The 25,608-nt window shown below is 33.5% G+C and overlaps 1 protein-coding gene across 4 annotated transcripts in view; it reads left to right on the forward strand.

The window, feature by feature from the left end:
* The window catches only part of LOC118188177 (uncharacterized), a 728,837-nt gene that overhangs the window by 105,581 nt on the left and 597,648 nt on the right, over positions 1 to 25,608 (forward strand). The window lies entirely within an intron of this gene.

Below are 25,608 nucleotides of genomic sequence, written 5' to 3' on the forward strand. Positions count from 1 at the left end.
AAAAAAAAAAAAAAAAAAATCTGAAAGGTTTCAGATTTTAAATTACGTCCAAAGGGCGTTTTTTTAACGTTTTGTGTGTTACTTTTATTTATTAAATATCATGTTCTTTGCACTTAAACCATAAAATTCAGTTCAATAGCAATGTCGCAAAATAATTTTAAAATGAGCATATCTTTAGAATTTCCGATACATAGTTCCGCTCGTTGGAGATAAAAAGGATTTTTTCCCCGCATAGTGTTGCCATTGCTCGCTTTTAAATCGCTGAGTTTGTTAACAAAAAATTTGTTTAAGGTTTACAAAATTTGAAATCGATAATAATAAAAAATACAAATTTCAAATTTGGGTTTTCAGATGCCCATATTCACAGTAGGATTACGTCATTCAAAACTGGATGGTTCTAGGTACACTGCTCAAAAAAAAAAAAAAAAAAAAAAAATGGGACAGTGCTATATCTCCCGTTCTACTGGGCCGATTGACAAAATTCAAACTACGTTTTTCATGTCTCGAAAGCGCGACTTAGGATATATATTAGATTTATGTATAGTACTATTCTAACATAGGTATTTTGACACAAAATCGGACTTTTTTCTGAAATAACATACCAATTTGTTTTACATATTTCGATTCTACGACTCAAATTATGCCAGAATACCACGTTTTGTAAAAATCGTACGAATAGTTTTTAAAATATTAGCTCTCAAAGTTTTAGCTCCTCAATGTTAATTGAATTTGGCAAATATTTATTAATATCTCTTTTTTTATTAAGCTTTTTTGATTTTTTCTCTCACATTTCGAAATTTTGGTTCATTCCAAATAAAATTTACCCATTTTTTGCGTTTTATTTTTTTTATTTCTATTTTTAAATAATTTCTATAGATTTTTCGAAAAAACATTTGAATTATAACCTATAAAATTTTTACCATCATCTTAAAGTAGGTGTATTTTTAAGCATATCTGCAAAAAATTAGACTTTTTTATTCAAAATTTTCTAAGATATACACGAATTTACATAATTTCGCGTTTTGAAATTTGGCACCTTTTTTTGAGCGATAATAACGCCAAATGTGGTCTATGGATTTTTGTTACACTGAATTGCCACAGCTATTTTTAACCTTAAACTTCAAGTAAAATTTTACGGAGAATTAACTATATGACATTTTTTTCCTCAATGATACGTAATAAATATTTATTAATACTATGTAAAAGGCTATTTTTTTAAATTATAGATGATATTATTCAAATTTTTAACTATTTTTTTTAAATTTCTCTCGTATCTTTTCTTTTTTTAAAAAATTTAAGAGTAAGTTTTTGTAAGAGTAAATTTTTACCTTCGGCGTTTTATCGTCTGCTACTTTACTTCGTTTAAATCGAATTGTCTAAAACTGAGAATTTTCGTTTGATATTTATTTGAATTTTATGACATTAACTGCATAATTTATTTCTAAACAAACTGTTGCTTTTGAAGTGGCTGAAAGAGCGGCTGGTACTATCATCCATATTTTTAAAGCACAGTATATTTTTATAGAAACATAATATTTAGAATAATCATTTTTTATAAAAGTCAAATTATGATATAAACATACAACCCTCTAGAGACTGAATTAATGGAAGTTCAATGGTTATGTAGAAATGATCTGCAGCTACTTAATGGCTGAATAAGTCAGCAGATTCTGTGGACAAGTAAGAATAATTATATAAACGACACCAACATTCTGGATTCAATAAACAACGAGGATACGATGTTTACTAAATGAATTTAAGAAGTTTTAAAACATAAAAAATCAACTCATTTTTTCCTAAAATGTATTTTTGTGCGTAGCGTATTTTCATTATATCCTTAAAATTCTAATTTAGAATGTAATTGTCAAGAACTGAATCCTAATCATCAGTAATATAATAAGTAATTATTACGGTTATTAATAAATCCTTCTTATAAAGTAATTGCAAATATTTCAAAAAACTTTCTGTCTGAATGCAAGCATTTTTCTATGCAAATATTTTTAATTTTATATTAATCAAGATTGCAAACCATATTACTTATTTTCACTTCAATTCTTACCGTCAGTTCTAGTAGAATTTACAAATCAATTATATTTAATTAAGGATTTGATTGGAATTGGATTATTTAATTATGGCAAAGCACACGAGGGCTATCTGCCTAAAGGGAGGGATGCCTTCGTGGAGAACTTTCTAAGGGAAACTGGCTCGTATACACGTTACACATGGGGAAAACCACGAAAACACCCATGCAGCCAGCCCGTTCGCGGGATTCGAACCTCGGACCGAACTACCAGTGTTCAGCGACTTTACCGCTCGGCCGCTGGTGGGCTTGACTAAAATATTAATAACATTTTAAGAAACCAAATGTAGGATAAAATTGTGTAAAGCAATGGGCACAATGGTAAAACTGTTTAAAGCAGTGTATGCAAATCATCCAAACTTAAAATATCGGTTATACATCTCTCTTATTTATATATATTTTTTCTGAACGGAACATTGAAAGGCGTGTAAAACTGTGCTTTACTGTATTTTCTCTTTTAATATAGTATGCAGTTTTCAAATGCATCGTAGTCTGGGTTACAAAGTATTCTTCCGAAAAAAAAACGCAGTTCAAATATATAAAATCAAATTCTGGAAAATTGATATTAATAAATATATTTAAAATGCTCAGTTCGAAGGAATAAATAGAAAATTTTGAAACAATTATCTGAAGAGACAATGCAACACAAACAATTAAAATAAAAGTATAAAAATTTAAAAATGACCTAAAATAATAGCTATGACTAAAAATATATATAAAGAAAACTATTTGAAAAAAAAAAATAATAAACGCTGCACCTTTACTTACGCAGTTCGAATAGGTAAATAAAAATTTTTAAAACAGTTATTCGAAAAAAAAAAAAAAAAAAGTGCAACTTAAACAATTAAAATGAAATTCGAAAAAGAAAAAATTACTTAAAATAATAAGTTATAATTAAAAATATATTATAAAGAATATTATTTGGAAAAAAGGAACGATGGTGACTTTTTTTTCCTCTCACGGGAAAGGAAACTAGCTTGCCATATATTAAGAAGTTGGCCAAGTGAAGTATTCTTGGCGCAAACTGACAAAAAAGTGCCAACATAAATTTGTGAATTTCTCCGTAAATTTCGCTCCAAATTTTACAAAATTTCATATTTAGGCGTAATTTGAGTCGTAGATTCGAAATATGTAAAAGTATTGGTATGTTATTTCAGAAAAAGTCCGATTTTGTGTCAAAATACCTATGTTAGAATAGTGCTATATATAAATCTAATATATATCCTAAGTCGCGCTTTCGAGACATGAAGAACGCAATTTGAATTTTGTCAATCGGCCCAGTAGATCGGGAGATATAGGACTGTCCCTTTTTTTTTTTTTTTTTTTTTTTTTGAGCAGTGTACCGTTGTTTTACCACAGTGCAAGAAACATATATACACTTATGCATATTCTTTATTATTTAACTTCTTCAAATATAATACAGGACGATAGTATTTGGTGGCAACGATTTAAAAAGTGACACACCTTTTTAAAGTTTTCAACGCAAAATCGCCAAACGGAAACAACAGTCCTTCAGGGACAAAGTCCCTTTGGACTAAAAATCATATAATTTCACTAAAATTATTTACATGTATACAAAAATTCATAACAATATGTATGGCTTAATTTTTTTATTTAAATGTTAAACAACAGTTAACTGTTAACATTCTATTTATATCTTATTTTATTCTCCTTTATTGTTATTCTCTTTCCAAATGCCTTTCTAAGCTTTGAAATTATAATGCTGAAAATTATTTTATGTTATAAAAAAATTGAAGCTATTTCTGTTTAAGTATTTTTCAATACACAATATCAAGAATTTATTTATTTTCAACAAATTTTAAAAAAGTAATGTACTAGCAAATTACCAGTAAACCGATTTTAATTAGCAGTTTTACTTAATAGGTAATGAAGTCAATTTATTAACTAATAAAACTGATAAATTTACATCTAGTGTTGCCTTGGTTTGAATCACAGGTAAGGCATTAGAATATTATGCGACCATACCTCCCCTCCATGCGAGTACAGTATCGTTCCTCCACATGTGTATTCCATATAAAGTTACCAGTATTAAAACAGTGGAATGCCCAATGATTTCAGCTATTCTTTGGCCATGTCTAATCACCAAAAGTCCAGTTTTGCAAGGGGGCAGACGAATCGTTGTTTAGAACGAAATTACCTATCTTTAACGGATCTAAATTAAAGTAATAATTTCTTGATATAAAGTTATGATTTAACTATTTATAATAAAATGATGCAGAGAAAAATAATATTTTGAGATGTGTACAGGATTTCCTAATCCTCACACTGCCGAGATTTCTTTTCTTTTGTTTATTTTATCGAGATTTCTGACTAATATTCTTCACAACTAACATTTCTTATGCCCCGAGAGAATTCATTTAATCTCTCAACATATCCTACTTTCTTTTTATTTTCTTAGATATATTGGAAAATACCCTTTTTTTTCCAGGCTAGTGTAAATACTGGAACTAAATCTTCTTGAGGAAAAATTTACTACTCCGCAATCGAATCCAAGAGAATCTCGTTTTATGAGGGAGGCCTTCTAACAAAAATGGAAAGGGATTTCGAACGAAATTCCTCTTGAGTGCTTTTAAGGGTGAAATGCGTACATCGGGCTAGAAATCCTTTTGTTTTTCGTGTTACCCCTATTTGAGTTGACTTTGAAGAACAGCGCCAAACCTTTTTTAAGGAGATCGGAAACATTTTTGGAATTTCTGACTTTGTGTTTGAGGTATGCTTTAGCTAGACATAGTTGAAATAGTTATCGCCAGCTATCCATGATTAATTTAGTGTAAGATTTTATGTTTTGGTTTAAGGTGCGATTTGATTACCCAAAACGTAATGAAAATTCCGCGGGCTTACATTCAGTGCCATAAAATGCAAAGAGGTGTCGGCGACAAACTGAAGACTAGTTTATTGTTTCTTAAATTAGTTTTATATTTCTTTTACTTAAGTAATATAAAGAAATATAAAATTTAAAGAAGGAAAATCGTAATTAAAAATGAAATGAAATTGCGTGGCAATTCCAAGCATGTGTATTCGGAGCAAAACTTCTCTTTCACGACTTTTTAGGACATGATTCATATTAGAAAGTAAAGTTCAGGTTAGTTCTTATTGGTAGTAACATAATATTTGTGGCTATAATATTTTATATTCGCAGATATTTTTCCATAATTCAGTTCTTGTTAATTATTTTATATTATCCTAATCAGCAAAAGCTTCAAGAAGACATGACAACAAAGTTCGGAGATTGGCTTCATAAGATGCACAGACGTGGTCGTAGGCAAACGACGAAATGAGGATCGGATATCATAAAGTATCTGAGCATGTCTGAGTGCACCATAAGAATGGATATTACAGATTTCTGTTAGCAGCATTATTCTTGCGCGCAGAACTGTAGCGCCGTGGCTGTAAAATGGAGCACTAAGCGATTTTAAAGTTCTGTTTCCAGATTAATAAATATGTGAAAGAAAGTCATAATATGTTGAAGCAAATTTACGGAGATGAAGACACATTTTTAAAGCTCATTTAAAAATAGTTTAAACGTTTTCGAGACTAATGGATTCTATTGAAGATGTTACTGGAAGTGGTAGGCCTACGATTTTCATAGGTACAACAATATTAGAAACAATAAATGCTGATACCTACAAAAGCATGTTCTGCAAATTCATTGCAAAGGATCCAGTGTGAACGTCCAGAGTAAGCCAACGCGAGCTCTTGATTCCTACTCCCTGAAGTTGTCCGGCCATATTCGGCGGTAGTCTTAGAATAATAATTTATGACTTGTAGAGAAGTTGTTCATTTCATTAGTACCTAATCTCGATATTTACTCGATCATTTCATTAGTACCTAATCTCGATATTACATACCTCGATTATTTACCGCACTCACCTGATCTTGCTCCAGCAGAATTTTTACTGCTCCCGAATCTAAAAGAGCCCCTAAAGGAGAATGAGTTTCGGATACTGCTGTAAATCAAAGCCATGTGATGAAGGTATGGTATGCAATACCGAAAGAGGGAATTTTACTCAATTTTCATGAATTATGCAGTCATAGTCAAAAACAATACAAATATACGGTACTATTTGCTCGTCTACTGCGGTGGTTTGCCTTTTTACCGCCGCTCTGCTTATCGATAGTGGCAGATGTGGGGCAAAATCGACTAACCTAGAATACATAGACAGTGCCTCAGTCATCCGTGAATAATCAAAAACAACAAAAACATTTATTGTGAAAAATGCACTGCAGGCGACGGGCGTTACATCGAAGGAATGCAAGATTTTTGTTTCTGATTATTAAAAGATCTTTTGTTTATAAATACAACCGATCTTTATTATAATTTTATGTCTGTTGCGTTCCTAAAATATTAATAAAAGATAAGAAGTTAAATAATTTAGTAAAAATAAGTAATTTGTAATAAGGTTTATAGAGCAGAAACATAGGTTTCAACCGGGAATCTAACCTAGAGCCTTCTCCATGAGCAGAAGAGACCTTTGCTGTTGCATCAGAAGAGATCTTTGATACTGCTTCCCTAAAACTGCAGTATTATTTCAGATACCTCTTTGAAACACATCTGAGTATTATTCACTCTCAAAGATTCAAAGATCTAAATAATTAGCTAAATGAAGTTAAATTAAAGCAGAAACCAAAGGCAAAAACAGTGAAACCTATTATAAGCAACCACCTCCAGAAATGACCATTATTTAAGAAGTATAATTCAGTGCCAAACATTATTTCTTTAAAATATCTTCTCCATAAGAAAGCTAAAATCCAGCTGAACCAAGGATAGTCATTTTAGCAAAAATTTTATCATGTTTTAAGAAATAAATTAAAAATGTACTCAGAATAAGTCCTTACTCATTTAAATATTTTTGTTTGTGTCTGATATTAAGTTTAAATAAAGGCCATCAAACCTCGAATAGAACTAAAATCCAGCCGCACTCCGACAGCAAAAAATCTAGTTGGTTAGTTTAACAATATATCTGAAGGAAATCGAATTTTCTTCTTATTTAATACAGCGAAATCTTCCACATAACACTGTAGAGTCATTTGGCTTATCGAAGCTGAAAACATTAAAAATGAGCAATGCCCTCGACGGCACTCGAACTTGAACCTCCCAACTGCTAACCGAATTTACTTTCAGTTGTCTCATGAATACATGTGGCAAAGTGGAAGAAAATCACTTATTATTCCCTAGGAGGGATTCCTCATACGGGAAGGGGCGGTTCCATTCGCCATATCCTGGTGGTGACGAATTAGTATCCACATCAGTTTAAATTGAGGGACAGTTGTAAAAGGAACTCAACTCCAATTCATGATACTCCAGTCACGATGATCACTGTACAACTGCAACCAGAAACGTCTTGGAATCCTAGCATAAATAATTTATTTCTTTAAATATAGCTTTCTTTCTCTGTAGCCTGTCACTTACGCTATATATCTTGACTGTTCAATTCCTATAGCTACAATGCATTCCTTTGCAAGCTGCGCGGTATTTCTTATAGCAATCCTTGTCAAATTAACAGTCTTAAGTGCTTGTTACAGCACATTTTGACAATGACCTGGCTATTTGCGTATGTAATCAGTTAGTTAGAACCTGGGGCAGCCTAGCCTACCTAGCGAATATGAATTCACTTTATAGCCTAGAATGTGCTGCATCCGAGGGAACACACACCATAGGCAGTAAGGAAAAAACGCAAAAAAGAATATTATGAAAACATATAATCGCAAGCAAGGACAAATCACACACCCCCACACCAAAAAAAAAAAAAAAAAAAAAAAGGAAGGGACCCCTAGTTTTGACTTTTGATTTTATCTTTATCATTGTTCATAATTTTCGTTTACGAGTAATAATCATGTTTACCAGCAATTTTAAAATCTTCTCTGAAACCAGCAGTTAGTTTACATGATTCTAGAAAATGCATATTATCACCTATTAAATTACAAGTTTTACGGAATGGATTGTCCTGGACATGAAATCCTTATAAATATTGTGAAAAGCTGCTATGGCCCGTACCAAGCTGATTGAAGTCGAGATCGTTCATGATTTTCATTTTCTTTTTCATTCTTAAAAATGTAATAGATCTTTGTTTCTGTTAGACTTCATCTAACAGTATATTTTTAAACATAATAGAAATTAGCCTTTTGTCTTGAACCCAGAACATAATCACTGACAGCGTATGTGGCCTCCTTGGCTAAAATATCCTATCTGTCATTGCGCTGGAAACCTCTGTGTGTCTTGACCCATGAATTTGAATAATATCATTGTACTATTTACTTATAAATCCTTAATATCAGGGAAGGCCTGATTATAGTTATCGGTGTAAGAAAGAGCTCGAAGCGCAGAAAGTCAATCAGAGTATATAAAATTTGATTTTCACCTTTCAAGTTTCTAGCTATCCATTTCAAGGCATAAAGAACGTCTTGTACTTCAACTTGATATACTAAATTATACATTCGAAATTTAATCCTTGTATTACTGATCTCTACAACATAAAATTAGACAACAAAAGCTGCTCTTATGTATTCTCCAGATCCAGAGCCGTCAGGTCAATCAGAGTATATAAAATTTGATTTTCACCTTTCAAGTTTCTAGCTATCCATTTCAAGGCATAAAGAACGTCTTGTACTTCAACTTGATATACTAAATTATACATTCGAAATTTAATCCTTGTATGATCTCTACAACATAAAATTAGACAACAAAAGCTGCTCTTATGTATTCTCCAGATCCAGAGCCGTCAGTGCAAATGTCAAATTCATGTATTTCTGGAAGAATCTTAACAAAAGGAATTGATGTAATATTCATGAAATGGATCAAGTCTGCATTAAATATCTCGAAAGCAGTTCTTGTTACTAAAGAATATACATGTAATTTAATTTTCAAGCCAAACCAAAATTTCTTTTATATTTATTTAAATGCCTGTTTGTTTATTGATGAAATCAAAATGTTTAGAAAAGTTCATAACCAGTGTATTTCAACCGTTTCCAGATTTCTAACGTAATGCTTTTGGCTACGTGTGAGTCTTTATAGATTTGTGCGTCCTGTTACTGTCTTACTTAAATGCCATTTCACAAAAGCCGTCAAATAGTTTTTTAAAAATATGTTTCCCTTTTCTCACTTTAAAATTTTTTCCAAATATTCGTAAAATCCTTAAATTAATATAACTTTTCAGAGTTATTCCTTTAATTTTTTCTCGGTGTATTCGGTCTGTTAAAAGCATAGTAATATTCAATCAAAATGCAAAGTAAAGTACATTTAAGCGTGAAAAGAGAAATCTGATTAGGTACTAATGAAATTGAATGTTTACAGAAGGGAATTTTGCGAAACGCTTCATTTAAGATTCATTTGTGCGCAAGCATGTTCATTTTAGGGAACAGTTTCATTTCACAGGACATCAACAATTATTCATAATTTAGCTGTATTCTTCCCCTGTTCTCTTTATATTTGCATGAAGTCTGCAAATTTCTGAAAGTTGCGGAAATCACTTTCCACGAAATGATGATAGTCTCCTTCGTTACCTATCAAGCGCACATATAAACATTTTAAATTCTTGCAATAAATTTATTATACAGATCTGTCATGTTTAGAAATCTGTTAACGAAATAAAATATGCTATTTGCTATGCATAATTGAATTTGGATATCCACCAGCACCCGGGCGGTAAGTAATACATGGTTTCTTTCTAATTCAATTCAGAATTTTGAGGGAAAAGGGAAACACAAAATTTAAACCGCATCTAATGCTCTCGCTTCTTCATTAAATTGAAGCAAAGAATATGTTTTCAGAAGTTGTTCCCCCAAATTAAAGAGATTTGCTTTCCATTGCAAAAAAATCGAAACAGGTAGAAAGTTTTAATATAATTTAATTAAGTGAATTCATTCTCGAAGCTGATGGCAACTATGAATAGATATAAAATTTAAAAATTATTAGAAAAAGCAGTAAATTATTATAGAACGTTTTAAAAGATGTATTTTATGTACAAATTTTGGAAATAAAATCTATTAGTTCAAGAAATTCATTCCCTGCGAAAAAAGTAACCGAAATTCAAAACGTTTATAGGTAATTTGGTACAAAGTACGTTGCAACTTGCAGGCGTTTAAACATATAAATAACGCCAAAATCCTTTCCTGCGTTATATATAAAATTGTTCAAAGGTATTCTGACACAAAATCGGACTTTTGTTGAAATGACATATCGATGTTTTTCATATTTCGATTCTACGACAAAAATTATGCCCCAATATTAAATTTTGTAAATTCTGGTGGAAAAGTACCGAGAAATTTAAAAGTTTATCTTGGCGCATCTTGGCGCACCTGAAAAAGTCACTTGGCAAAATTCTTAATTTATAGTAACCTATTTTTCTATCCTTTCAAATTAGAGTAACCTATTTTTCTTTCTTTTTTCTCATTGTCCAGAATAAAAAAAGATGCATCATTCATTGTTTCAAATAACTTTAAAAGAGAAAGCCACATTTGGAGTTATTATCGCTTATAAAAATTATGCTAAATTTCAAAACTCGCCATTCAGGTATATCTTTGGAAATTTTGTATAAAAAACTAATTTTTTTGCAGGTATGCTTGGAAATGCATCTAGTTTAAGGTGATATTAAAAATGTTTTCGAAAAATTTGTAAAAATTACCAAAAGTGTAAATGTTAAAAATAAATAAAAAAATATCTACAAATTTTATTTGAATTGAACCTAAATTTCGAACTCTGAAAGATGGAATCAAGAATATTTAATAAAAAAAGATATATTAATAAAACATATCCAGTTCCACATATGCACAGTGCATTCTGGGAAGTGCATTCTGGAAGACTGTCAATTTAATCCTATAAGCCCAATATGCGTCTCCCTATATTGCGGTTTTAGCGACTTTTTAAACAGTTGTAGAGTATTCACTTAAACACCTATTTTATGTTAATTAGTTTTTCTGCCTTTGTTGCTTTTCATTTTCCTGCCAGAATGCTAATTTCTTGCACGCGCTCAAATGTGGTAGAAGAGAGATAGTATTTAAAGGAGGGCTTTAGGTGGTAGAATCAGATTATGTTCCACCTGCGGAATGCCACGTTACCAGTTGATTCTCTTGACAGCTGTTTATTTGTGGCGTTGCATTATTCTCGTCATTAGGCTTGTCATGCCGGTATTAGGTTTGAGCCAACTTGCGCGTTTCTTTCTATATAGCCTTTGGGCTGACTACACTTCGCTTGGTTAAGTTAATTCGTTACTTTTGATTTACGCCCTAAATGCTGGCTGTTTCTGTAAGCACATGACGTGCCTTCTGTTAGTTTATCTGAGTTTATAAAAGGGTGTTTTACATCCTTTCCCTGTCTGTGTAATTTCCAAGACAGAGTGAAAAGTTGCTCAAGTCATCACAGTTCTCACTCAGTGGATGTTACCAAAGAAGGAGAAACGCTATACAGTGTTTAGTTAGGCAGGATTTCCTAACTTTTAGAAGATTGGAATATTCTTGTAAGACCTTTGATAAACTTATATAAACTGAAGAAGCAGGTACCATTATTTTACACCGAAAAATAATTGACACTTCCAAAGCCTAAAATATAATCAGCTAAATCGTGCAAAAAGAAAAGTCTTGAAACTGAAAATACTGCTCATGACTACTAAAAGCAGATATGAAAGGATAAATATGCAGTCTATATTAAGTTGAAATAGTTTACATATAATGTGGTTTCATTTCCCGTAATTATGAAGAGACGAGAACCAGCTAGCGACTCACAGATGATTTAATCTTCGGGTGTTAAAATACACTGATTTTCCAAAAACTAAGGAAAGATAACAAAAATACCGATAACTCGTCCAATAATAAGCCAATTCGTAAAAAATTACAATATATTGTCAAATAAGAGTTATTGAGTAAAACTCAAGTGTGCATATTAATGGAGCTTTAATCGGAATGCGTCATTTGCCAGAAGCATAAAATTGCATATCTGAGAGAAAGCATTTCGAATATTTGAGAAATTTCGTTACAATACTGAGATAAAAAATCTGGGATAGCCAATTTGTAAAAATGACCTCCAGGAATCATTTGGCCGGAGAATTGCGATGGAGAGCTGTTGGGAGACTAGTGAGAGGACAAAGTCAGACAGAAGTAGCAAGATTGCTAAATGTGAGTCCTTCTATAAGTCATAGACTTTGGCAACAATTTCTAATCCCAGGTTCGGCATCCAAGTGGTTCAGCCAAAGATAGCTAACCTCTACGACGAACACTGATGATCGATATTTGTTATGCACCCCGAAGGAATAGAACCGAATCTCCGACTCAACTTAGATCCTCCCTTGCTGTAGTCACCAGAAGGTTGGTATCAATGCCAACTGTGCCTTAAAAGGCTTCACGAAGGAGGTCTGTACGCGAGGCTACCAGCCATTTGCGTGCCGTTCACGTCACGTCATATATTTAATAGATTATGGCAAAATATACTAGGGCTATCTGCCTAAGGGGAGGAATATCTTCGTGGAAGACGTTTTAAGTGGACTCGTATACACGTTACAAATGGGGAAAACCACAAAAATGCCGATGCATCCAGCCCGTTCGCCTGAAATCGAACCCAGTTTGGAACTACTAGTGTTCAGCGATTTTACCGCTCGGCCGCTGGTGAGCCCGTCACGTCATAGAAGGGAACGTTTGAGGACGGCAAATAAACATATTCACTGGACGGCTGATCAGTGGAAGGTTGTTCTGTTTACAGATCAGTCAAGGTTTAGCCTCCAAAGGAATAACAGGCATTATTTGATTTGGAGAACCTGTTATCATCCATCAAATATTTGTGAAAGAGATACATACTGAGGAGGTAGTGTTTGTGTTCGGAGTGGTATCTCTTTGGATGGACGCACATACTTCCATGTCTGTCCAAGTGGAACTGGGAATGATCACGCCTATAGAGATGTAGATGCTTATGTGCGCCCTTATGAGGGGCAACAGGTGATGATTTTCTGCTACAGGACGACAACGCTAGACCGCACAGGGCTCGCATCGTGGATGATTATCTTCAGCGCATGGAGTAGCCAGCTCGATCACCGGACCTGAATCCTATGGAGCATGTTTGGGATGCTTTAGGAAGATGTATAGCTGCTATCATTCTACCTCTCCAGACCCTTTCCACGGTTGCAGCTGCTTTGTAAGAACAACAGCTCTTTCTTTCTACGGAACTGATAGATCGTATAATTGACAGCATCGCACTTCGCTGTATATGCTCTATTACTGCTGGGGGAAATAAAACTCCGTATTGAAGGTCATTTTTCTATACCAAACTGACATATCCGATTTGTTCATTTTATATATAGGCTAATTTCTATAGCATCATATTTTTCTGGTAATTTATTTTCGTGGAATTTTATACCTTACTATGTGTTGTATCTTGTGATTCAGTTTCATTAAACGTTTTGAGTAATTCTCATTTTTCTAATTTTTCCTTAATTTAATGATAACCAGTACAGAAGATTGCAATACAGTAGACCATACGTGTTAATATGTCATCATCAATGAGATAATCACATGTTAATATGTCATCATATGTTGCATAACTAACGAAGATAATTAATGCAATCAATCGAAAGCACTCCATAACTTGAAAGAAATACTTTTTAATAATGCGCAAAATTTTCATCCTGATCACAACATTTTGGTAATGACTAAAAATGCAGCCTGAAAAAGAAGAAAATAAAACTCCGTTTTGACAACTAAAATGAAAGAGTTTCTTTCTCGAAACAATCTTTCTCGAATTAAAACTTTGGATGTTCTCTATGTAGTCTTCAAGCTGTGCTTTAACTTTCAGTTCTTTAAAAACCGAATATTTGTACTAAGCACTGCTTAAGAATTACGAAAACTGTTGGCATTTTGCACTTTTTTAAATCCCAAATCCCCTTTGGGCTTTTATAATGGTCGAAAAGAGGTACTAAATCCATATCTTCCGGAAAAGTGAAGAGAAGTTATGTGAAATTTTTATATTTAAAAAATGTGCAAATATTTTATTTAACAAATGCCAGCCAGTTGTACCCCAAGGTCATTAAATTGCGTTTTCTCCAGTTATTTTTTCACGAGACATATAAAATGCGAGAGTGCATTCGTCAGTGTGACAAGTGGTAATATCTTATCTAGTTGAACACAAAATACGTACAGAATAGGAAATAATATGAAAACAAAATAAATGGGCATGGACACAGTCGTGTCCAGTCAACAGTTTAAAAGTGGCCATTCCAACTGCACGAAGAGTCTTTGGACGGACACTTTTACTAAACTTTGTAAATGTAGAATAAAATTAATATTATTAATTAAGAGGTCTATATAAAATCCCATTGTTAGGATTTGACGCTCTAAAAAGAATTTTAACATGTAGAATTTCCAACTAACAGAAACTATAAAATAGAAATAACCGAAATTATAAAGTAGAAATAGTTTCTAGCACCGTACCGTTATAAATGCTCTGAAGTTTTTCCTAGTCTTTTATGCATTTCCTTTTATATAACACAGTATAATCATAAAATGATTTTTATTAAATCCCTAAACGCATAACAAATTTCCGGATCCAATTTTTGTCGCCTTCTTATCTTATTTTATATATTCGTAAAAAACAATGGAATTGCTCTGGTGTAGCAGTTTTATTTTAGTAGATGATTCGCTTAAATATTTGTATTCAGTTTCTTTTCTTTTGATGTCTAGTTCTTTCACAGTTCTTTTGTACAAGTATGGCCAACAAACCGTTTTTAGCATACATTCAGCTTCTTTCATTCAATGTTTACAAATTAAATTCTTTTGAGATTAACTGTAATTGGGATATTACGAAAGTTTCAAAGGAGATGTTTGTAACTTTTTTTTTATCTGCATACCAGAAAGAAGAACTTAAACTTTTTGAGTTGTAAGTAAATGGAATAGATGAAATCATAGATATGCCGTCAGAGAGATGTTAGCCTCTTTTGGTTTTTCGTTACTTATTCACTAATTATAGCAAATATAACAGGAGATGAGGCACTTGTAATGGCCTTTTTACTAACATTGTAATCTTCTAATTTTAGAAAGACAAATACATTACAGTATACGAGGCTATAGTAAGAACATGGATAAACTACTGGTAATTATCCCAATATTATTTCTTATAAAGAAACCTATATTCCAATAAGAATGCACAGTAATATAAACATTAAAATATCTGACACATATTCGGCCAATATCTTAGAGTAATTGAGCTGGATGCCTCGCGCTTCCGGCTCAATTACCTTGTAAAACCTCAGAGGCACCTCACATGAATGTGTCTTAAACGCATCTCCCAAGAGAGATATTGGAGGAACGAATGGGGCGAACAAAAGACCCGGATTTCAAAAATCAAAAACATCAGCAATAGATAAGACTACTATGAGCTGGAACATAAATAACAGAAGTAAGGTGAAAACACATGTTTGGAAAGTTTCTTAACCCTTTAACTGTCAAGTTATTTTGATGATTTGGGTACACAAATTGTCAAATTTTTTTATTGGAAAAACCAAATGTAGCCGAAATAAACATCTCCCGATATATATTCGGGTATGACAATACGATGCACTCAAAAAAAAATTACCCCGAAAAATACTCGGGCGTGACATTTTCGAACACCAGTGCTGTGTCCGAGATAATCTCGGGCATGACAATTAAAAGGTTAAGTGTGAGAACACCTGCCAAGTTCGGGTTGCTTAATGAAGAATATGCATAAAATACATTTCAAATAATAAATGCAAGGGAAATAAAATAGATTAAATACTAATAAAAATTGAATACACTGAATAAAATGAAATGATCAAGGGAATACAACTTACCAATACACTATCCCTCAGAGAGAAAATCTATGCACAATAGAGAATGTGGAAAATTATACGAATATTTTTAAAATTTTTTATGCCTAGCGAATATCTTCGAGAAAATACAGTATATTAATCTGCTTTTGGTAAATCAAGGAGAAAAAATTTTTTTTATAAAAAAAAGTTTGTTTTATCAAATATGATAAGCATTTAGATTCCTAAAATTAAACATTCTGCCATTAAAAGAGTAGACTCATTTAAACTGTTATTTCTTTACGGGTTAAGTATTCTTTCAATAGTTTCACTTAGCATCCTATAAATAAATAAGAGTAATTCCATAACAACATATCAGAATTTTGAAGCTTGCTTCCTAGTACCCGAATCTCTTAGATTTAAAAGCTTTTAAGAGAACTTACCATCGCGTAACAGGTCGCGAAACCATGTTTCAGTTCCATTCATATCGTAATTTGATGATCAAACAGCTAACGGACTGATCTTGTGATTATATTTGTGTAAGTGCTTGAGGAAATAATGCTTCGTTCTATACAGGTAGTTGCATAGTGAACAGGAAGATTTGATTTATTACTTGCAGATCTTGCTTGGCTAAAATTGATAGATATTTTAGTAGAAGCTGCGGCTTACGAACATCAATCTAATATAAAAAGAAAATTTTCTTACGAAAATAAAAATCCCTTTTATTCGGTACATAAAGTGCTTCAAGTTGAAAACGCTATACATTTTTCATAGAGAAATGTTCATTTTAGCGTCATTCTTTTATTTGATGATTTTAAGGTATTTCATTCACGTACTTTATTTTTATGCGCCATTTCGTTTAGAGAGTTTTAGTTAACGGATTCTTTATTTAAAAGCTCTGAAATAAAAAGTTATGAATTCTATTGAATGTGATGATTTCTGTAAATCAGGTATGTCTTTCATCGATATTTAAGCAGCAAATATTTATCTATAGTCATCAATCGTATACTTAAGTTACACTCTGTCATAATTGCAGCATTTTGTCAAATGCTGTCATAAATGCAGGCGAATTAGGAGCAGAATTCCTAATTTTAATATGTGTGGTGTTTTTAAAATTATGTCTATTTAATTTAATTTGTTCGAGTCCTTTAGGAATTTCGTAATTTTAATCAATTGTAGTTCACATTACTGAAATATTAAAATTTCTAGCACTGAAATATTAAAATATTTGGTTGTTTAAATGGTATTTTCTTTTATTTAGGTGAAGTTACATTTCATTCATTTTCTAGCGTTCCCTTGTTTTTTCTCATTTCTTAAGTCTTTCGAACATTGTAAAGTTTCAGAAGAGTTCGCTATTTATAGCCTTTTGTTTTTTAGTTTGTTTTCGAAAGTAAAGTTTTTATTTTATTAATGAGAAGGTAACTCAATCAGCTTTATGGTCGGATTTTGTATGGCAGAGAATGGGCCGGAATGTTCCTGAAAAAGGTCATAAATTCGTGAAATTTTAGGGCACTTATATTTGTTTATTATTTAATGCAACTTATAAGATTTAAAAATAAGGGAAATGAATGAGGAGAAAGTTTTATGAATGAGTGAGGAAACAGAATATCATTTTGAGAAGTTTTATTAGAATTATTTAGAAGGAGTAATATTTATGGTCTGAGTGCAAAAGGATTCAATTTGCTTTCAAGATCAAAATTAGTTGCTTTTTTTCCAATCCATTGACGGATATTTCCCTGTTCAGCACTGGCCACTCCTAAGGCCGAATGTGGTGGCCATTTTATTGTGGAGGCACCTAATAGGTGGCCACCGATGTCTGCTATGGAGGAACGGACACTTAAAAACTCGCCTTTTTCGGGATTCGAAATCGAGCCCATCGGTACCACAGCAGGTTTCCCTAATCACGATACCGTCTGGGCTGAAAGATGAAAACTAGTAAGAATATCAATTTCCAATCAATCATCAGATATTGATTTCTAAGCTAAATTAGTTAAATTCGAAATTTACAGTTTTAATTAAACTAAGTTACTGCGATTCAACAAATCCTAAGAATATTAAATTATAAGTTAGTCATTAAGTTATTTTGAAGCAGAAGACGTAAAAAACGTGCATTGCCCTAGCCCGGATTCGAACTTTAGACCTCCCGAATGCGGATCGAGTATGCTTCCAACTACACCACGAAGACATGCGGAAAGGAGAGAGAAAATACTTTATATACTCCCTCTTTTAAAGGGTGACTCAGGATTAGGAAACTCAATCGCCAAATTCTGGTGGTGATGAATTATCATCCACCACCTTTTAGTTCGGGCATTTCTGTGATGTCAGAGATGTCAAAATTATGCTGTGCCCTTGCAGGAATTCGAACTCCGGACCTCCCGAATACACGTCGAGTATGCTTCTGATTAGACCACGGAGGCTTGAGGAAAGGATGGAGAAAATGCTGTTGCTTGCTCACGGGTTCGCAATAGACTGAATGCACGCAAGTCCGATGATAAGTAGATAAAATTTATTTTATCGGAAGACACATTTCAGACTTCTGGAATTTCCCACAGAAATACTCATATAGGAGTTCACAGTACCACAGAGTACAACAGTAATTCCTCTTCAAACTGCTAAGAACGTTAAACACAATGCAGTGCAAAGTATATATAAAGAGAAAGCTAAACTGGAGATATCTCAGTACTCCGAACTTAACGCTGAACTAGCAGCTAACAACAACAACTGCTGATAGCAGGTGCTCTCACTGGCCCCGTATATCCCTCACCCGGCCGTGGAGACATCGCTAGTACTCTCTGCCCCTCAAAATCACTGGAAAGCAATATGAGGGCCGAATAAAGGTTACAGACAATATAGTGATCAGTTACATTTATTCAATAACAATACCTATCGCGGTGACACAGGGAATGGACCAAAATGTCGCCAAATGGCCACCAAGATTGGCGATTTTTGACAAGTTCTTGTCAAATTTGGGGACAAAAACAAGTTGCCAAAACCATTGCCAACACTGCAATATCTCGCCAAATTACCGAGATACACATTTACTCAATACTAAATGGACTTGCCCCTATATTCTGACTAAATTATTTTTCGCGTTACCCTACACAGAAAAATACAACAATTTAACGTATAATTGCACTAAATCATCTATCTGTGTACAAATTCGTAGCCTCTTATCTGATATGATTTTATATATGCATCACCAATATGAACAGCATAGTGACAGGTTTAGAGGAAAAGCAAGAAAATAAATCTATATTTAAATATTACATTTACACATTAAAAAAACGGAAAATCACTGCCCAGAATATTACAAGCATTAAAAAATGGAAAATCATTGAAAGTGCTCATTCAATGTTGTCAAGGCAGTAAAAATAGTAGACTATTATACAATAAATATATCAGATTGTTCAATATGGATATCAATGTGTAACATTTCCTTTCATTACATCTTAAGTATAACTAATCAAGTATATAAGTGAATTATATTTACTTCAAATACTTGTTAATGAGTAGATTCAATAAGCTTTCATTGTAAATGGTACTATTAAACTAAAGTTATTTTGAAAGAATAAAAGAAATAGCCTTTCTGAAATTAAGAAAGTATCATTAGTAAAAAGTGTTTTTTAGAGAAATAAGCTTTTAGATCATACTAGCCTTCTAAAAACAACTCTTTAAAAAGGGCTTTTCTTAAAATTAAAACTAAAAGAATGTTTGGCAGAGTAAAAAAAAAGTCCGTAAAATATTGTAGTAAAAAGCAATTTTCATGATCGACAAAAAAAGTAATATTTATTTTAGTACGACTTCAGTAGCAATGTTTCATTCCGAAACTGTCCTTACACAAAAGACGTCAGTTTAGGGACAGTAGCAAAAGGAGTTATTATAAAAAAAAACTTGCAAAATTGCCCATATTTTGCATTTTTGCGCTACTAGCAGCTAAAAAGCACATAAAGACGACCATAATTTTATATTCCTGCAGTAAAAGCACACATAGAGAGAGAGGACAGATATAAAGACAGATGTACATCATTTCCCGAATTCTACATACTTATTTACATTCTTTCACGAAAAGCATTAACCGTTTCTAAAAGGAAATATCTAACATTTTATGTGAAATGTTCCTTTCTTTTCAACGCCAGCCCATGTCGCAAAATTAAAAGAAAAAGAGTACATAAAAATTTTCGTAAATGCATTACCACTGCCGTTCTTAAATTAAGCATAGAAAATCCAAAACGGGAGAACGTCACAAAAGCGTGGGGCCGCCTGGGAATTTTATGGAACTTTTTAAAGTAGTTTAGAACATTTTTCTTAGAACCAAGAGCTGGAAGGAGAGAGAAAAACGTCCTGCACTGGGAGAACATTTAAATGGCTAACTCATGAATAAAGATGAAGAAGAGAAAATGCTTTACGAGATCTGGAAAGCGATATTTTGGCTCCTTTTTTCCCGGAAAAGCCTTAAAGATTTAGTAATCCCATTCTTCCCCTGCTTCCATATCCCTAAGGTGCAGTAAGTCTGGCTCAAGTTGCTTGGCTACAGTGTCTGTTTGCCGCCTTCTAAAAATGGCTTACATCCAAGATGGAGATTTACGGCACCTTTTGTGTTTTTTGTTTGCTTGCCTACGAATCTAAGGAAGAAAAAAGAAAGAGAAAAACCTCCAGATCGGATGTTGCCATCGCGAATGCTTCCGATCGGTTCTCAATTCGTGGCACGTGTTCGTATTGGAGGAGGTTAATGCAGTATGTATTAATTGGTTCCAACGCAAAGCTGTTTGTTTGGGTCGTTACAATAGAGAAAGGCAGCTGATAGAAGATTGGTCTTTGGAGGATTAGAGGAAATAACCTATCTAAAGCAATCTAACCAACGACACATTCTCCTCCGGAAATTTCCGTTTTGCTTCAAGCCAAATGAGATGGGAAAATTGCTCTGGTTCTATTTTGAGGCTACTTTGCAGTCACCATTTTTTTTCCATGAACGCATCGGAAGGGAAAGCAGTTTTCACGACCACTTTAATTCAGAACTTAAGTGTCATATTGTTTGCTTGAAACTCCGAGGTTGATCTCAACAGAATAAGATTACTTAAACAACAAGTAATAGTTTGAAAATTTGTATACATTTATTTATTTATTTTTTTCATTAAAACAAAGCACTCGAGGATTGTCTATTTGCGTAAAGGATGTCTGGGTCATATTCGTGTTTTACATAAGGAAACCAGAAACCATAAAATACTTACACAAAACGTTCGCCAGAATTTGAAACCGAGACGAATTAATAATATTTAGCTGTGTTTGGATGGGGTTTGTTGTCAGAAGACATAAGAACATTATTAGTTATCTTAGGCCTATATGATTGTAGTGTATTTTATTTCTTTTAACTATTAATACCACCATATATTTATTTCAAATTTATACATATGTATAAATACATACATTATAGACAAAACTATTTTTGGGAATTACGTCTTGGCTATGAATTATGCACGATATTGTTCCGCAAACCACGAGCCCATTCTTAATCATATTTGTAACGTTTTCGGTATTCGTTATATCTTACGACTAATACGATAGATGAAAGTGAGAAGTGAGCAGAGACATTTCAGTAACAAGCAAGCAGCAGGAATTTAACGCATTCAAAATGAAAGCGTTGGAGCGATTATTGTTTGCAATTTTGAGTTTTATTTCCCAATAATCGTGATTGGTTACAGCGTTTATATGGGTACCTGCATCATTGATGATATCTAAGATATATTTACACGTATTAATTTGGAAATGACAGTTTAAAGAATTTTTATTACAACCTGTTGCTATTCTAGAAATAGATCTTTACATTAGGTATCCGGTGTGCGGAAATGTTGGAAAATCGACTACATTCTCATCGGAAATCGAACTGGAAATGTTTTCAAATGCTAGTTGATACGTTAACTACTACGCCACAAGAGCACATTGGCATGCTTTTAATTTCTTACATTCCAGTTCCCTTCATCAAAAGGTCGCGGAGAGAAAGAGGCAAGAGATAGTTTTCAAATTAAAATGGTAACGAGTTTTCGTCCAACATATTTTAGTTAGATGTTACTGTAGTATCTATAGATACTTTGCGAGCACAAATCTCCGAAAAACAACCGTGCCTAAAGTTAACCTGGAACCGATCCTAAAGTTTTCCCTTTCGTAGGTGGGTATGATGACGTATACAGTCTCAGGAAAGGCGAGAGGAATTACTTTCATTTTTTGAAAACGGATGTAGTCCTTTTCAGTTCTAAAGTCATTATTTAGAATTTTAATAGCGAAACACAGCAGGATCTATGTGCCTTAAAAAAGACGTGTATCCATGGGGGGCTTTCTATGAAATATCACTGCATCGCTTTTGCGGACGATGTAGCTTTTGTTGTGAGTGGTAGTTCCAGAGATGAGTTACAAAGAAATGTAACTATCACATTAGAAATTTTCCACCCTCTTTGCAAACAACAAAAACTAATAATTTCTCAAGAAAAATCACGTGCCTTAATTATCCACAAACCCTCACAGAAGATAACAAGACTTCCAAGATTCGAAATAGAAGGAATTAAAATAAAAATTGTTAACTCCCTAAAATACCTGGGTGTCATCATCGACGAAAAATTTAACTTTTTAGACCATCTACACTATATTAAAAGCAAGACCTTCAAAATAGCAACCAATCTAAAGCGAATGAACTGAATAGGATGATGAATGAGCAGACCAATCCAAAACCTCATCTACCATATAGTAATCGAGAAGATTGCCCTATACGTGGCAGCCATATGGGCAGAACCAATGACAAAAAGAAAGCAAAAAAAGCTTCATACAATCCAGCAACCCTTCCTTCTTAACTACACAGGAAGTTACAGAACAACATCAAATGCGGCATTCTTCCAAATCGCTAACAGCACACCACTTTTTATACGCGCTGAACAAGAATTTCATAAGACAACAGAACTACAACTACGAAAGGAGAGAAATTACAAATCATTAGAACTTTTAGCAAAGAATTACGAGACACGGGCATACGCATATCAGCACCACCCAGGAAAGAAAAATAATATCACATTAAGCATGACAAAAGAAGTAAACTAAAAGAAATTCCCCAAACTCTATTAGAAATTCCTCCAACTAGATGGTTCCGGCCTAGAACAAAGTAAAGGCAGCGCAATCAAAATCTACCTAGATCCCAATTCGACAAAAGAACAGAAGTTCCACTTAGATCAACAAAATAGTATATTCCAAGCGGAATCAGTAGCGCTCGTACAAGCAATAAAATACAGCATCACCAAACTCCCTTAAAACAGCACATATCTTTACAGACAGTCTTTCAGCTATGCATGCCGTCGCAAACCCGCAAGACCAATCAAAACTAATCCAGGAGATTACAGACATAACTTCAGCATCACAAAATCAGCACTTCTTTGTCACTTGGCTGAAGGCACATGCAGGGACAAAAGGCTGACATCCTAGCCAAAGAAGCAGCTAGGCCTCAAAATGCACAAAAGTTATCGGTACCATGGCCTAGCTCGCACCTTAAAAATCATAAGCAACAAATCTAAAGCTGAATGGCAGAACTGGCGGGACAACGCCGAACAAGGAATAAGGATTTAGCAGTTGTTCACAAAAGTAAGCACAGCACTCAGTGTAATAACAAGAGAAATAACGTGGTTCTTATCAGGGCATGTGCCTTTTCCCACATACCTTTATATAAGGAACTTAGCTACATCTGACCAGTGCGTATGTGTAGAAAGAGGCAGTCCCGAACATTATTTATTCAAATGCCCCCTCACAGATGAATATCAATCAAAGTCCCGAATTCAGAAAGTGAAGTGACTCATTTTATTAGATACGCTACCAAGAACAGGAATCTCAGAAAAAGATCATAATTATTAAGATCATAATTCCTGTCCACAAGAGGCACTGAGCTATGCAACACAGCCTAGAGTAACATTACAAAGCTATTACTTAAAACATTGTATGTAAGCAGACCTGGAGCTGTCCTCCATAGCATGTAAGTGGGAAAGGCACCAACTGTGAAAACATCAATTTATATTTAAGGGAAAAGGAAAGGCACGGCTCGCGGGGTTGTAAAATACAAAGCATTGCAAGTAACGCCTGGCAGGTTCTTCTTAAGTCCTGTGGGGTGTAATTATCTGGATAACTACAGAGGCTGTTCACACATTTTATAGACGATGTATATTGTATTCACAAAACTAAATTACATAAAATTCTTGTGTTTTAAATGTTTTATTTGACATCCCTTATTCTGAACTATCTTTCGACACCGCAATTTCCAGGATAATAATACCTTTTGAAGTGGCAGAAGAGGTATTCTATCCCATTCCTCCCGAACAGCTTTCCAGAGTCTTGTTAGGGTTTGAGGACAACGTTTGGATAATGCAGTTTTTAAAAGTCCGAAAGTACAAAAATCCATAGGTGACACATCGGGAGATTTAGTAGGGATATCAGTGAAGGGTTATGGCCTTGATACCAGTTTTTTGTTCCATTGCTTTTAGGAAATTTACAGTGGATTTTGATGTGTCACTGCTAGCTTTGTCCTGATGGAGTCTCACAGATTGATGGCACTGTGGGTAAAGCGATGGTATTTCATTCAGAAAAATTGGCGATAAAATATGTTTCTGATAGTATTTGGAGTTAATCTTGACATTTTTTGCACTCTTTTTATTTTTAACTTGCCATTATAAGATAAACCAGCAACAATCATGAATCCCTTAGAAAAACTTTCTTTCGATTCTTTGAACCATGTACTTAAATTTTTTCTCCCCTTTCACAATCATTTAAATACATCCATGCCTCATCTATTGTGACAATCGTTTTCCGTTTTTCTTTGGATAAGTGTTTCTCATACAGAAATTCTGCAACGTGTCCTGCGTTAAGCGATATGCTTTGGAGAAGACGATGCACATTGCGTTTTTTCGCTTTCTTAAGATTTAAATCAACGTTTATCATTTTGTTTACAGTGGACACCGAGCATTTTAATGATTTTGCAACTGGCCTTTGACTAGGGGGATTTTCTTTTAACATTAAACAACGTACCTTTGCAACAGTCGAAGATGTCCGTTTTTTCCTTGGATACTTGTTTGGAATTTTTGTCCCACTTGAGGCTCCAATTTGACGTTTGTTTCCTTTCTTGTTGATGATATTACCTATCGACGCTTTAGATATCATACAACCATGACTCTCACATCGTTTTTGGATAACGGAGTATGCATATTCCTCTTCGGAAAGAGCGTAAATGTAGCCTTCGAACCACTGCTTTGTTAAATTCATCATTTTGAATAAAAACAAAACTTTCAAGCCACAGACGATAATTTTGACTTTTAAAAGCATAGTACAGTTGCAATTACTTCTTTTTCAGCAAACGAATTTTTATTACCGCTTACAAAAATCATCTAAAAAATGTGCGAACAGCCTCTGTAGTGTAGCTGGACAACCCCAATAGGTATCCACCACACTTCTCCATATCCATATGAAATATCACTGCAAATAAGCTTAAATAAAGAAATAAAATTTAAGAAAATTCACGTTTCAAATTTCATTCTAGGATTTGAAAAGATTTGTGTTTAAAACATTTCATCACTAAATCTAAAAACTGTAAAATTCTTCTATCATATTTTTGCAGCCACAGAAGATCTACATTTTCATTACTACTACAACAAATGTTATTTGTTCTCTTAATTCAACCTACAGGTATTCTGTGGATTGCCGTATTCCCCCATGTCGAAAAGAAATTTTGATTGATTTAAGTCTCCAACC

This window comes from Stegodyphus dumicola, chromosome 3 (assembly GCF_044657685.1).
Source record: "Stegodyphus dumicola isolate Sdum_Otavi_A_Nest chromosome 3, ASM4465768v1".
Taxonomy (NCBI): Eukaryota; Metazoa; Arthropoda; class Arachnida; order Araneae; family Eresidae; genus Stegodyphus; species Stegodyphus dumicola.